We start from the raw sequence: 12,537 nt of genomic DNA on the forward strand, positions 1-12,537 counted from the left end.
CCCTAAACACTCAAGCCCATTAGTTTCTAATCTTGCTTCCTCTTTTATTCTGGACAATCCTCCGAGGCGTCTGAAAAGAAGATGGCCTCGAGACCTTATATCGTAAAAATGTTTTTAGAGTGCTACCATTGGGTAGTTTCTCTAAATACTTGTACCATACCATTATGATTTCCTCAAATTTACTTGATGTATTTATGTACAGTTGTAAATATCAACAAATAAATTTTTTTTAAAAAATTTACTCTAGAGTAAAAATTAATTTTAAAGATATTAGGTTTGACAGACGGTCACAACATTATAATTTGATACAAAGTAATTCGTCTTTTCAGCGTAAGCTAAGGATAGGAGGCCGACAAAATAAAACCTGTGTTGAGTTGAAGTGGATCGACCCATTCCTAAATTATTTCGCGGAACCTCTGGGAGAGACTCATGTAACTCCTGTGTCTCCAGTGGGGAACCACTAGGATAGAGTGATTCCAAAAAAAATGTCTTCTATTTCCATAATAACTGACATATATGGGTATGAATCCTCTAATAGACTGTCATTTAGAAACGAAATGAGGAATGGTTATATTGAGTTCCAAGGAATAACTGGCAGTGACCAGTGACTGCTTTCAAACCTTTTTTGGTTTAGAACAGCGGTTTATAATTTTTTTTTTGTCGTGGTGCCCTTTTTAGGTTAAAAAAATTATCCTTTGCTTAAATACGGAAAGGAGGGAAAAAATTAAATTAAATGCTAGAACATTTACTAAAACACAAAATATCACTTAATGTACAATACCATATTTTTAAATGTTAACCATTAATAATAGATATCTATATCAACAAAAAAAGTACCACTACAACCCATGACTTGATCCCTTTACTTCTAACACACCGAACATTTCTGAATTATATAAAAGCAAGATGGTCCAGGTGCTTTTAAATTGCAAAGTCATTGTAAAAATTAAATATTATTGCCACGGCACCCCTAGATACGATTGCGGCGCCCAGTTTTTGAACCATTGGGAAAAAAGTCGTTGACAGTTGACGGACAGATTTATTTTTTATTCGAAGTTTGGATACAACGTATTTTGAAACGTTTAATTTTAAGTTTTGAGAGGAGCCCGAACCAGATATTAATCCTTCCATTATAAATTCCTTAACCACTCAAACCCATTAGTTTCTAATCTAACCTTACTTCCTCTTCCATTCGTAAAAATCTAAGAGCCGCCTTAAAAGAAGATGGCTTCGAGATCTTCTACTGAAAAACGTTAGAGAGCTACCAATGGGTAGTTTCTATACATGCCTATATCATACCATTATGATCTTACATAAAATTCACTAGATGTATTATTATATACAGTTGTAAATGTCAATAAATAAATAATAAACAAAAAATTGAGAGAGAATCATACAAAATTCTGCTACATGTTAGTATAATTTATTTTCTCTTTATTAGGATTTCATTCCCAAGATGAAATGTTTTTGTACAAATATATATACATTTTTTTTTAATAATTAACTGTGCATTTTTAAATAGAAAAGTGGAGCTAATGAGATACACGAGTTTCTTTAATAAATACAAATATTTATGTAACGATAAAAGAAAATAATGAGTTGAAAACAAAAGCAGCGTCTTCAGAGTTGAAAAATTCTGATCCTAAATATTTCTTTCATACAATATTTGTAACATATCAAATTACATATAAATAATAATGTTTTTTTTTAAGTTTAATTAAATTAATTATCTTTCTTTTAATTTAAGAGTGCTTTTATGATTATGAGTTGGATAACAAACATTTAAGAGTAAAAAAAAATTGAAATTGTAATAAGAAAATAATGTTACTGACTATAAAAAGCAGCCCCGCTAAAAATAAGAAATAAAATAGAAATACAAATCACTTGAAACACTGGCTACAAAACGCCATTGAATTAACTCAAAGTCATAAAAAGTGTTTCGACAGGATTGACAACCCTATATTAAAATCAACCTTTACAGGAGAACGCTCTTCAAGTCAACCATGAATGACCGAAACCGAGTTATATAACAACTCTTCTCGGCTGTTGAAACTCCCACAGAAGTTCTCCTATTACACAGAAGAAGTCATCCGTTGATCAGTGAACAAATATAGACTCCTAAACGTCGGGAAGTAATGATTTTCTAAAATATTTCTTCACTAATCGTTTGAAATGAAAAAAATATCTTGAAGAATTTATAATAATATGGAATATTAACTATGGAAGAACAATAAATAGAGGAAAACAAAAATCTAAATCTGTCCAGTTAACATATTAACTGAGAAGTTATTAGCTTAAAATTAGTTGAGAAATGTAATTAGCACCACTGTGAAGTAAGCCACTGATATATCAAATAATTGCAAAGTTTCACTCTTAAAAAATCGATAAAATCCTTAAAAAAGTGATCTAGAAAGCTCTAAAATAAAAAAAAAAAAAATAACTTCTGAAAAATGGATTCCTAAATTTAGCAGTCATTATTTTCTAAAATATTTCTTCACCCATTCGCCATTAACTTCAAATGATCAAATATCTTCAACAAAATATAGTAAATATCGAACATAATAAATGCTGATTTAATTCTGTTTTATTTTTACATTTAACTCAGTAAATATGATGTGAATGTGTTTTCAATCGTCTATTACCAAAATAAATGGCGAAAAAACAAAATAATTTAATTTGTTTTTTCAGATTAATCTCTTTACAGATGCCTCGGAGGATTATCAGGGATTGTTGGGGATGAATGACTAATGACTAATAGGTTTGGGTGGGTTTGGATTTTGGAATAAAAGGAGGTATATCTGTTTCGGGCCAAATCTGCAACGAATGGGATGATGAGGTCTTTATGGATGAGTTTATTTATGACGTAATAAGGAGCATCAAGGATTTTAGATTGTAAGGTTGGGTATGGGAGGAAATCGATGGTTTGATGGAGTCCCAAAGCTCAATTCCGTATGTCCAAGTAGGTCTGATTATCATAGGGTGTAAGTTTTTTTTTTTTAGTAAATGGGATTATTTTTCTCAAAACCCTAATTTGAAATTATAGTGTAGTTAACGTATGATACGTGTTAAGATTTTGTTTTTCTCTGAAACTGAGTTTCAATTTAAAACATGAAGTTGGTGGTCGATGTTTTGAGATATAAATAGCAGAGTTATATTGTGTGATATTGGTGATGGACCACCCCAATGGTATATGTTTAAGGCCTAAATGTACATGTATTTACAATATTTACAAGTGGCTATAATGCTGCTTGTTGCCACCGCAATGGAGGAGGAGCTGGTTGCTAAGTTTGGAACAGTGGGTAAGTTTGTTGTTTAAGCGAGCCCAGGAATCTAATATGTTTCCTTCTGATAAAGCCCTGCCAAAGTAGTTCGTAAAGAGCCGCCGGTTTCTCCTTCTTCTATGTTGTAGCCTGGAGGATCTTCAGCAGCACCGAATTTTGAAGCTTCTGTAGATAGCGCTTTGTGCCATCGGTGAGATGGATAAACAAGGGGGCGTCGTAGAGGAGCGCTTTTGGGAATAGAGTGTTTGTCAAGTAGGTGTTGTAGTAATTGGACTGAATCTACCAGCTCTAAATAAATTAATTAATGGCATATTTTCACAAAGGTTTCTAAAACAGGATTTAATCCAAATATTACGGCCCAGTTAAAAAAGAGTTTTAAAAACTATAGATATATATTTTTTTAACGATCATTAAACTCCTTCACATCCCAAAACACATTCGACAGTACAGTTTTATCAAACTATTGGCATCTGATAGACTCTTTAAAGAAGGAAAGAAACCTCCGCCAGTTTTTCATTATGGTGATTCGTTCTAGATAAAGATTAACTATAAAAGTGGTACCTAGATGAAAGCCAAAGTGTATATACCCAAGCCTCAAATGATGAATTTTTAGTAAACCTTGCCCTAAAATATCTCTAACTCTGCTTATTTGAAATAAATAACCAGTTCAAATTGTCAACAATAAGAAAGAATGGATAAATAACAGATATTATACAACTTGATAAAAATAAAAAAAGAGTCAGGAGTTTAAATAAAATAAAACAGAGACCTGATAGCATTCATACGTACAAGGCTTCGTTATCTTTTAGTAAACTGTTTTATTCTTGGCAGAGTTGAACAAAGTTAAAAATCGCCATTTTTTCCTCGAGACACCTTAAATTTCGATGTAAATGAAAGTTGTGTGACAAGCGCACTGCACCATTTTCTTTTTTTTATAAACTAAAGCCTGCCAAGATGACAAATCAGAAATTAAGTTAGCACACAAAAAACTTACAGAATCGTGAATAAACCCTTTTGAAACCCAATTGGAATCCGATTGGACTATTATATCAACAACTATATTATTATGCTAATTATTTTTATTACTACTTTCAGGTTGAACATTGTAATACTGTAAATTAGGCTATTTATCCCGATTTCACAAACCTCTGGAATGATATATCGTAATTATTCTTAATTAGAAGGAACATCTGTGCCAAATTTCAGCTTCGTAGAATCGTGGGAAGTGTGAGAGCTAGTGATTAGTGGAGTTGGAGACCTTTCGCTTTCTACAGATGAAATTAAAATAATTCGAAAAGTAAGAAAATAAATTTTCAATTACTAAATTCTCTTTAAAAATTATTCAAATTATTAAACAATATTTAACTACAGATATATTATATCAGTATATAACAAAAAAAAAATCTAAATTATTTTATACGTACAGTCTAAATAAAAATGCTGAGATCCAAGGTTCATCGTTTTGAGTTATTTAAGTGCCGAATTCAAAATATTAATCATTACTCATATACTGGCGCCCCATCCCAAATTCAAAAGATTGAACCTAATTGGAGTATACTCCAACTTACGTCATGGTCTGGTACCATTCGGTTCAGAGCTGATTACCTTTCCAGTGATTCGTCCATAGTCCAGCACAACATTGAGCCATACTCAATATCCGTAACGCTATGGATATTAACAATATTTATAGGGTGCAAGCCACGCAACTCCGCATTGCGAAGTCGTCTACTATAGAAAAGTACCTTTACTATTACTGACAATTTAATCAATGGTAAAATTAAATTGAATAAGTAGAAGGAAGGATAAAGTATATAGAGCGATAAAGTGTATAAAAAATAATTCTTATTTTTTTGTTTCGTTATTTCAATAATCAAAGCTTAGAAATAAATCTATAACAAAAAAAAAAAAAAAAAAAAAAAATGTAGCCCCTCCATTAAAATAAATTAAAAATTACTTTTAAAGATACATAGAATCCAAAAATCGAACATTCGTCATAAAAAGATCCATTCGTCTACGACTTTTTTACTTACACTTACCTGTATATGGAATATATAGTAAGGGAAAGCATTTCGATAATGATAAATTTCGAATTCAAGTGTTGGACGGAAAGACATGTTCTGAGGTCCCCCGAGTCCGAAAAGCCTCGTCTCGCAAAATGGTCTGAGTGCCAGTGAATTGCCTAGCTACAAAAAGAAGAGTCGTACGAAACTGAAATTTCATATTTAAGGCGGGTAGTTGCCTGGAATGTGACAGCAACTTTTTCTATAAAATCGACTGTGCGGAAGTGCCATATTATGGAAATCGATTTATCCCATTTTTTCGATTTTCTCAATAACAGCTGTAATGATTTCGATTAAAGTTACTATATCAATGTACAATGAAACGTTCTTTTTTTTTCTAGATTTTATCGTCATTGAAATAGTCTTACATGGCATCAATGACAAATGTTAAAAAAATCTGTCTCTAAAGTACCTTTACTATTTTTTATTTGAAATAATAACCAATTAAAATTGTCAGCAAAAATAAAGATTGGTCCATGATTCTCGCAACTTGTTATCACCATCTACCATTTCGTTTCAAAATGGTGGTCGACTAAAGGATTCCAGTACTTAAATGGAAATTCAGCAAAAATATATAAAGTCTATCCCAAAACAAAAAAATAAGTAACTGCTACCAGTGGAGCGATCCCTCCTGACTCTTGTACCCCCCAGCCAGCGGGTCCTGAGCCAATATTGTCACTCCCGCCGTCTGTGGACCCAGCATACTCCCTTAAAATGCCGTGTGAAAAAAGAAGGATCAAGTTTTATATATATATTTAGATATAAGCCTAGTATATATTGTATATACAAATTTAAGAGGTAGATAAAAAAATTAGTTTTTTTTTCATAAAATAATAAAAAAATTATTAATATTCCAGTAACTCATTTGAAACAAAAATTAATGAGCTTAACTAAAATAATAATAATAATAATAGAAACTTATGACGCAGCCAACAATTATTGCTCATGACACAGCAATCAGATCCGTAAGGAAAGGCATGGAAGTGGACGCACTGTATATTAGAAGATCCTCGATTGGGATCAGTTTACCCACCCAATGGTGATTCTCGGAAGTCTACATAACCATTCACCAATTCTTCAATTTTTTGTTTATGTTTTTTAATGATTCCAAAACACTCCTTTATTGTTTCTTCTATACTAATATGATAATATAAATAATAAACTATTGAGTAATACTCTGCGATGTTTATGTATGGAAAGGATAAAATGTCGAGATTTTTATTTTATATTTTTAATATTATATTTATTTATCTGTGAATTAAAAAATACATAAATCGGATGCATTGCACAATTTCACAAAACGAAATTGCAGTGAGTAAATGAGACTAGTTTTAAGTACAATGATTGGAGAACCGACTTTCTAAAATAATCTTATCCTTTGTAAATAACCTGAAATAATTCGCTGATTACAGCTATTGTTATAGATAAGGCCTTTTTAAACTTGAACATAACACGATGTTGCTTACAACCATCAATATTAGAACATGGACGAAATAATAAAGTCATAAAAACATGGTTACGACGCCAGTTACCATAAACATTAACTACCACGTCAGTAACCGTAACAAACTCCACGATGTCGAGTTAAGTGTTTAGTCAGGTCAATACGATACTATCGTCTATCTTTTTATACCTATTGTTTCAATGCATTAAGATACACACCATGTATTAACGATGTTTACAAATTTTAGATCACCTTTTAATATCTAATGAAATAACCGGCATAGTTTCACATACATTTAAAATTTATATCAAGGTGTTAATAGTTAGATTAATACAAGGAGAAGATGATCGAGGAGTGATCTGAAGAAATGCGCGAAAAACAAAACTTATTTATTTATGCCGACGTTTCGACCTGAGTTTCTGGCCTTCATTAGGGCGGAAAAACAAAAAACTAGGTAACAACCATAACTCAGAGAAACATAAAAACAAAAAGTAAATAACAATAAACAAACTAGGGAATAAACAATAATAAATAAAGGAGATAGTAGTTGATTGATAACAATACAAGATGAGATATAATATTATAGAGGTAAGAATCATACAAAAATATTATATTTCATTTTTTATTATTATCGATCAACTACTATCTCCTTAATTTATTGTTTTTTATATTTCCTAGTTTGTTTTTATTATTTCTTTTTAATTTTTATGTTTCTCTGAGTTATGTTTGTTATCTGTTTTTTTTGTTTTTTCAGCCTTGATGAAAGCACGAAATTCAGGTTGAAACTTTAGCACAAATAAATAAGTTTTGTTTATTTGTGTACTTTTGCTGATGACCGCACCCCCGACCATCCTTATACGAAATTGATGCACTGTACGTCAATTCGAATCCGAATGGGAGAGTTCAGAATCTTATTTCCTGAAAGTCTTACTTAAAAAAAAATGTGAACCTATCAACGCTGTCATATTCTAATATAATACAACCTAACAATATTGCCAACCTGTAGAATAACCCGCCCTTCCTGTCACAGCAAGAGTACATAAGGACGTTACACTCCCAATAAACTTCTTCCGCTGAACTCTGAGTCCAAATCATTCCCCAAGGACAGATATGACAGGAAGAAAATCATTAAACCCATATCTATCTAAATATCACCGAACGGTACTGGTATATGTGTTGTTATTGTCACACTCTCCAGATCTGATAACACTGGAGTGTTGGTTTTGGGTGATATTGAAACAAAAAGTCTACGCAACCCCCACTCAATGGCCTTAATTTTGTATGAAGAGGGATACGTGAAACTTGCGAAACAATGACACATTTCCCGCGCGGCTTGACCACTGCTGCAGTGGAAGAAAGAAACCGTGCCTATCTTAATGGTCAAGGTAATCACTTTTAACAACATTTAATATCAATGATAATGTTTACTTTTCATTAATAAAGTAATTGGGACACACATTAATTTTGTTATTATAACCTCAATAATGTATGAACAATAAAAATCTGTAAACGTGAATACTAAGAATTACTGACACATGCACCTTCGTAGGAATTTTTTTCTTACATTGAGATACTTAATATTTTTAGTAAGGGCACTTAGCCCTGAAATGCCATGTAGAATTGATACTAGCTATTGATACACTGGAGGTTCCTAAAGAAATCTACTTAGAGCAAACTAAACATCCTGAGAACTGGAGCCAGATGACGAAGTAGTATCGAGGTTTCGCTTTCGGCGGTATGTGGCTGCATCAGGTGGACCGTTATCCTAACAGCCCTGACCCCAAACCCTCTCTCCGCTCTTAGCAAATCCAATCAAGTGAGCCAGCTCCTGCTCGCTTGTCGATCCCTCCGTCGTCGGATCACTAGCGGCCATCCGTTTAATAGGGAGTGTAGTAACCGAGTTAGTCATGGCATCTTCTCTCAGCGAGGCGTAGCTAGGAGGAGCTACAACTTGAAGAAATGTATCCTATTTATAGTGAGGATTTCATGTCAATGCGGAAAAACATTAAAAACCAGAAAATTTTTCATTATTATTTTCAACAATAAATCTTTGTAATTGACAAGGAATAGTAAAAATAATTAACTACCTCAGAATTTGTTTTACGTTTCAAATTAAATAGACTCCAAAAACCAGATTAAAAAATCAGTCCATCCACCGCCGTGGCTTTTCTCCGATAATACAGGACCGTTATTGTTTAAGACCTGGCAACAAAATCACAAGTTACCCACGGATGATCCTCGGAACTCGTCATTACTGCCAAGTCTTTTCTAAATGGCGAATGATTTTCATAAGGTACAATGTGATAAATGAGTGGCTATACTATATTGAAGTTCGTATTTTTTTTAAGTAATCCAAATACAATTCAACTAGTCCCAATACGTCCTTGTAAAACTAAGTAACTTTGGCTTGAATCCTTAATAAAGATGTAACTAGAAAATGTTTAAATGATTCTTTACAAAGTTACAAACAGAAAGTTTTATTACCACAAGTAACTTCACTAGTTGTAAAGATTTTATTTTTTTTACTTAACACAATAATTCTTCAGTGTACTATATATAATAATACACTTATATTATATTATTTATTAATATATATATATTATATTATACACTAAAATTATATGTAATTAGTAGTAAATAAAATGTCTATTTCTATAACAGTGTTATATATAAACAAAAAAACAGTTACTAACAAAGCAGGTCTGTATAATTACTTCCAATAAATGTTTATATACGAAAATGTTGCTTTCCGTTTCTAAACGATATTATATCCCAATCAATTCTTTTTAAAATAGAAACAATAATATTGTTCCCAACTTCCCAATTAGCAGAGAAACATGAAAGCTGATTTTATTTATATTGATAATCTCTGCCCATCATAAACACATCCAAGTCATGAAAAAAAAGCAGTGATACATGTCAAAGTGTTCAACCGCGACCAAAGAGATAAGAAACGTTTTACCATAACAACGATAATCCACGACCTTATCAATATTTACATTTTTCTCCTAGATTTTTGACTTTTCAGTAGCGTCGCAATCCTTCAAAACATGTCACGATTTCAATTATGTAAGTACATATCACATATAAATAATATACATTACTTTTATATTAATTACATTTATTAGTACATTTTTTTTTTTTGGGAGAGGGAAGATAAAATGTTTTATAGTGTGTCCGCCTGTTCGTGATCTCGTCGCGTGCCTACTCTTAGCGCAAATATGGTCAGGAATAAAGAGTTATTGGTTTAGACTGAACTAAAAAAGAATAAAGATACACACAAATATAAATTAATTAATATTATTAATTTTTCACAAATTTAGATTGAATAACATTGATTGTTTCCCGTAATATTTTCATAAAATTTTATTTAATTTATATATACTATAGAACTTTTAATGATGTGAAGATAGTTGACCGTGGATAATATATATGAGAAGATGGCTGGTGTGGCAAGAAAGTGACAAATAATTTGGAAAAACTTATTAATAGTACCAACGTTTATATTATGTTATTTTACTTAAATATTTAATTACCTATATATATATATATATATATATAAAGATAATTATTATGTAGGGTTAAACAGGCTATATTTTCTTTTTTTATTCATTGGTTGTTATCTTGCTCTTTGTTCTTAGCCCTGATGAAGGCTGGGAATCCAGGCCGAAACGTTGGCACTGTGAAAATAAGTTTTTTCAACTTGTAAAACGTTTATTAGTTTCTTACCGCACTCCCAACAATATTCTCCTTATATAGATCTTATAAGATACGAAATGATAACACAAGGTTACGTAAATGTTTTTTAGATTACAATGAAATCAATAGGGTAAAAAAATTGTTTTTGTATTCCTTTTTTCATAGTTGGGCATATGAGGCGCTCTTCATAACTTACGAAATCTCATATCGTATAAATAAAAATACACACAGAATGTTTCTTTTTTAACGAACCAAAAAGATATAAACTGGATATAATATCATCAATTTTTTAATACTTGTGATCGAAACAAACAATTGGGTAACTTAGACTTTAAACTATCAGAAGTTAATTATTACATGCAATAATTAACAGTTTTAAATGAAGTTTAAGTATAACTTTAGTAAAGTTAACATCAACTATCATATACCATACTTCTTTATTTATACCAACATTTTTCTGTAAAATAGCTAAAAAATATTATATGTGAATCGTAATTGAAAATAAGTAAAACAAAATTAAATCTGAATGATTATCAAATATAATAAATGCAAGTTACTTCCAAATGATATAATAAACAAGTGCCACTCTAACATAAATTGACTTACCAAAATCCATCAGTTTAAAATAAAGCTAAAAAACGTTTATAAAAAAAAAAAAAAAAACTAAACGGTTACACAGCGAATTAATATCAACACTTAATTGAGCAATAAACAAATTGTTAAACGTCATGAAAACTAAAAAGTATTATCAATGAACAATTTAAAATACAGATGTTATAGAAGAAAAAAAAATGGATGACCAATCAGTGTAGCCAACCCAAATAATTAAAGGAAACCGTTTCAAATGAACTAACATTTTTAATATCACTCAATGGCCCTGACAAGATACTATGGAAAAAAGTTAATGCAATGAAACAGAACATCCAATTTGTTCAATTATTTACAAACAATATGAATTCCTCTAAATACACAATTATATAGAAATATTTACAGGTCATAATGCTCTGTACGTAACAATGAAAAGATTATAAACTACGGTATTAATCACTAGTGAATTTCAAACTTGCCATAAATGTGAAATATAACCGAGGAAAAATGCTTGTTGTCGCCAATAAAAATTATTAATGACTCCCCCGAGCTGAACGGGGGAGCTACAGTAATTTGCCAGGGGATGTCTGCACTAAGGGGGTGTGACCCTTCCGTCAGCTCAAACATCTACTAAACAAATAAAAACCACCACAATCTACGATTTTTTTTTAATAGATCCAATAAAATATCTACATATATACATTAAAATACCAATAAACTACCACTTAGTTCTATTACAGTACAGAAAACGCTTAACAAAGAAACTGTGGTAAAATAAAAAAAATATATAGTACACTAAGCAAATGAAAGTTGGCACTTATGTTTAAAAGCAAAAAATTATGGGTGCCAAAGTATGAAATAAAATATCTGCAAAATGCCAACATACTTCGTAAAATTATGGAATTATAATAAAAACAACATGATTAAATTACTTTTAATTACAATATAATAAAATCTAGATTGTTTTAAAAATAATTTAACATTTACTTTAAATAATTTTATACTTTCAAAAACAAATCTTGAAGTAGCTAATCATCCAAAAAGGAAAAAAAAACACTAAATTTCTAATTAAACAACTTTATTTCATAAATAAAACGAACTCAAGTAGAAATCAAATTCAAACTTCAGAATAACAACAGACAATAAACGAAAACATCAACTGGTCCAGGCTATCATCCGATTGTTTTTATCAATACATAAGTTAGAAACTCACCTTATTAAAAGTATCCATGTTAATCCCAAATTGATACAGTCATCAGATTACGATATAACACTTCACAAGAAAATATTATAAACATTCAGGCACTGAAAACTCGGTTTGACAATGTTCGAGGACCGACAGACACGACCACTAACAGTTGCCGCCACCAACTGACAGAACACAACTTCCTTCACAGAATGTGCTGCTACCTATCGAACGGTCTGGAATGAACAGAGAGAACCTTTGCGTATTAGCCAACAGAGG

The 12,537-nt window shown here is 31.1% G+C and overlaps 1 long non-coding RNA gene across 1 annotated transcript in view; it reads right to left on the bottom strand.

Moving 5' to 3' along the window:
- LOC136796829 (uncharacterized) overlaps window positions 1–12,537 on the bottom strand; it is a 343,861-nt gene that overhangs the window by 329,285 nt on the left and 2,039 nt on the right. The window contains exon 2 of the long non-coding RNA XR_010844594.1: window positions 12,286–12,494. This is a non-coding gene — a long non-coding RNA (uncharacterized lncRNA). The remainder of the gene's footprint in view (window positions 1–12,285; window positions 12,495–12,537) is intronic.

The sequence above is a fragment of the Halyomorpha halys genome, unplaced genomic scaffold (genome assembly GCF_000696795.3).
Source record: "Halyomorpha halys isolate HHAL.00 unplaced genomic scaffold, Hhal_1.1 Scaffold625.1, whole genome shotgun sequence".
Classification (NCBI taxonomy): domain Eukaryota; kingdom Metazoa; phylum Arthropoda; class Insecta; order Hemiptera; family Pentatomidae; genus Halyomorpha; species Halyomorpha halys.